We start from the raw sequence: 4,421 nt of genomic DNA on the forward strand, positions 1-4,421 counted from the left end.
CGTCGATTCTGAATAAATAAGTATTATTATTCATAATTACATTATAACATACTGTCACGATTAAAACTTAAACCGATCCCTCACGCCAACCCGTGGGAAATCCACAGCGCTCTTGAAAACTCAGGAAAAGGATCAGAACGATACTTATCGAGCGTTGTGCTCGGTAATAGCGAAGGGAACGCAGAGAGTGTTGACATAGTCTCCACTCTTGAGACACTTCTGGGCAAGTTAGTTCCTCTAGACTCAGTTAATGGGGAAAGTGTTCACCATCAACAGGTAAGAAACCTGTCACGGCTTCCACCTAGAGACCTCGCCCAGGGGGACGGCGTACCACCATTAAGTCGAGCAGAGGTTGAAATCATAATTAAGGGTTTGGGTCCGAAGAAGGCACCGGGATTTGACAGATTGAACGGCATAATAGCGAAGAATGTTTGGATCCACGCTAAAGAGGAGCTTTATCAAGTGTTGGAAACGTGCTTGCGTAGAGGAGTATTCCCTACAGAATGGAAGAAAGGCGTGCTCCGGATTATACCAAAGGGGAACAACAAGCCGAGAACAGATATCGGAGCCTACAGACCCATCACTTTACTTCCAATCTTAGGTAAAATACTGGAAAAAATCATCAAACATAGGCTCCGTCTCACCCTGTCTCCACCCTGCGACCGCCAATTTGGGTTCATTCCCGGTAAGTCCACTGAGCACGCCATTAAGTATGCGCTTGAATGGGTGAGGGTTTGTACCAAGAAGTATGTAATTGGAATATTTTTGGACATCTCGGGTGCCTTCGATCATGCGTGGTGGCCGATGATTTTAACTAAGTTGAAAAGTCGTAATTGCCCGCCTTTACTGTTCAATATTATTAGTGATTATTTACGTAACAGAAAGGTTATTGTGATGTATGGTGATTTTTTCATCATACGTGACGTTAACATGGGCTGTCCACAAGGGTCAGTCCTCGGGCCTGACCTGTGGAACATCCTTTTTGACGACTCATCTAGGTTACCCTTGCCTGAAGGATGCATATCGGTCGACTACGCAGATGATAAGTTTCTTTTGGTCTCAGGGGACAGCAGAAAGGAAGTGGAGAGTAAAGCAGAAGAGGGTCTGCGTGAAATTCTTGAATGGGGTAAGAGAAACAGGCTGAACTTCGCTCCCCATAAGACCGTGGGACTCTTGATGAAGGGTATGCTCAGTCGTGCCAGAAACCCTACCATCAGAATGGGAGGCTCCACTATTCGTTTCGTTGAAAGCACCAGGTATTTAGGCGTCACTTTAGATAGATCTTCTTCGTTCCTAGCGCACGTCAAGAGCGTTTCTAGCAGGGCCCAGGCCCTATTCTTGAAATTGAGAAGGCTCTCAACGGCTGAGTGGGGATTGCGGACTCCGGCACTTCGCCTCATATACAGGGGTGGTTACGTGACGCATGTCTCGTATGCCGCTTCTGTGTGGGAGCACCGGCTGGGTAATGCATTGATCCACTTGGCCCTCAAACGGGGCCAACGGACTCCCCTGTTGGCTCTTTCGGGCGCATATAGGACTGTGGCTAGTGATGCATTACCGGTTCTGGCTGGTACACTGCCGATTGACTTGGAAATTAGGGAAGTTTTGACAAAAAAGGCATTGACAAGAGGTAAGGCCGCTGTCCACCTGGGAGTCGAACTGACACCCGGTGGAGCGGTGTCCCTTCCTGGCTTATTGAAAGCCATGCGAGATAGAACGCTGAGTGTATGGCAAGAGCGATGGGATAGGTCGACGAAGGGTAGATTGACTTTCTCTTTCTTCCCTTCAGTTAAAAGCAGAATGGAAGGGGCGCACATAAAACTGGATCACTATATGACGCAATTGGTGTCCGGTCATGGGGAGCTCAGGGGGCGGCTACATAGTCTCGCCTTGTCTCCTCATCCGAACTGTTCATGTGGTGACACTAACCAGACAGCCGAGCACATTCTGTGGCACTGCGAGTTGATGAAGGATGCCCGAGAGGAAATGTTGGATGGCTTGAGAGGGATTACAAGACCGGCATGGAATGCCGATCTCGTGTTGAACAGAGAGAATTATGAATGCTTCAAAAAGTTTGTAAAGTCCTGGGTAGAGAGATGGCCTGTGCTTAGAGTTGCTGATTTAGATTAAAATCATCTTTGTTTCAGGTGCCAAGCGTATTGTTCCTGTCACTCCACGGTTACTCCTCTATAACAACTTTAATATTGTTTATGCGCGATTGCTTTGTGTTTTATTTTTATTTTCATATACTCATTGGTTTTACTTTCTTTGTCTTATAGCATGATCGCAATGCATTTATTATTTTATTTGTTTGTTTTATTATTTCTTATTCATTTATTGTGTATATTGGCTTTTTACACCGTTTTTGCCAGTTCTTTACATTGTTTTTTTTTTTTTTTTTCTATGCACATACTTCCTTTTACTTTTGAATTTGGGCCTTATTTATTAGGAACGCGTTTTAGCTCTTTAATACTATGTTAATCTTTTTTCCCTTCTTTTTTTTTCTTTCTATTATGAACGGTCAATTTGTTGTTGATCGCAACTTATTTTCTACGTTTGTTATTTGCCTTATTTGTTACTAACAAATTGGTTTATGAATAGGTTGTCGAACTGAACTCTATCGTACTGTATTGTTCATTTCCCCACCATGGGGCGGATAGACCCTGTTCCTGCATCCAGTAAGGTGACATTAATCCGGGGCGGCTGTCCCACGAACCACGGGTGCCTCCCCCGGCATCATGAGCGGGCCTGGGGAATGTTTGCGCGAGCCCGGTCCCCTTCCGTCCTGCCTCCGGTGACCTGAGGCTCACTTCATTCCCTAGGGTCTTTGGGAGTATCTCCCCCCCCCCCTCCCCTCATTTACATTTCTTCGAGGGTACTCTCGGAAAACTGGCTAAGGGACACGAGTGCTTGGGATCGTTGTGGCCAGGCCGCTTGCCACGCTCATTCTTGCCGGGACCGCCCTGTGATAGTGGGTTAAACTGCCCTCGATACGCGGCTTGTATATTTTTATGTTTCAATCATACTTCCACTTAAAAAATTTTTGCTCCTTATTTATTATTTAATTTTAGATGCCAAACCACCAGGCGAACACATTTCATATGTGTTCTTATTTTGTGTTACTATTAATGTAAGTATGTTTACATTATTTCGTACTAACAATCATGAATGCAGGGACATTGGAGGGTCTAGAATCGTTTTAAAATAAATGTAGCTTCTTTTTACAAAAAAAAAATTAGAGTCCTGACGTGTGCGGCTAAGGAGGTTAAACAATCAGTTTCCTCACACAGCCGTCGGGAAAGGGTGGGTCCCCTCCAATGGTTCGGTCGTCCGTTCGACTTGTTTGGCTCGCCGTACTTTTTAATATAACATGCCACCACCAAATATCAGGCGAGATATTTAATAACAAATGGAATACAAGAAGGTGCTGCAAAATAATATGTGTAAGATGATGTCGTTTCTCACCCTGCATGACGCATGAAGACCCGAAAACTCTTCTCGATGGAGACTGAAGATTCTTAGCTCTCCCTCCAGAAGATAGTGTTCTGATCGACTGACGTGAGAAATGCCAATCTCAATAAATACATTTGATAAAATATCTTTGAGATTGGCATTAATAACAATCAAGTTTAATTTGTGGAACTCCATTCTAATTTTAAGTTTAGTAATTTTTCAGGTTTCGCCTTCATAATAATTACACGGCAGAACTTGTTTATAATTTTTCAGGTTTCGCCTTCATAATAATTATATGGCACTACTTGTTTATCTCCACAATATTTTTTCATCTGAAACGTATTAAAACACTTTTTTCGAACTATAAGATATTATTATTTTAATTTGGGAGGTGCCAAGCACTCTACCTACCAATAGCGTGGCGAGGCGGGTCGGAAAAGGTCGGTTGAGGAAGATCATGTAAACTGTCCAGCCGAACTCTCTCGACCCATCGCCTTGCACCGCAGTGAGAGGTAAGGATTCAAACGTCCGTCACTCTTAGGACGGGTTGTTTCGGAGAATCTGAACAATTCATCAAATTTCAACGTTCATTTTCAAGTTCTGTGAAAGATTTTTTCAAGTTCTGTTTTTATTTCAGTTTTGTCAAGCAACTAGCCTACAATGATATAATAACAGAACTTGAATAGGACTTTCACAGAACCCGAAAATTAACGTTGAAATTTGATGAATTGTTCAAATTCTCCGAAACAACCCGTCCCCTTAGATGCATACCCACCCCTCATGCCCTTTTCCTTCCCAGAACTTCCTCTTCTTCCTTGAATAATAATAACATAACGTTTATTTAGCGCCGCTTTGTGTAATTTAATCACAAGTTCCTTCCTTAAAACTAACCTTTATACAGCATACTCTAAGATGAAATAAGTCCTGAAAGAAATTATTTTTTGGAAATAACGTAAAAAAATAAATGA

The sequence above is a fragment of the Hesperophylax consimilis genome, chromosome 10 (assembly GCF_061612785.1).
Source record: "Hesperophylax consimilis isolate HC1 chromosome 10, BYU_Hcon_1.0, whole genome shotgun sequence".
Classification (NCBI taxonomy): domain Eukaryota; kingdom Metazoa; phylum Arthropoda; class Insecta; order Trichoptera; family Limnephilidae; genus Hesperophylax; species Hesperophylax consimilis.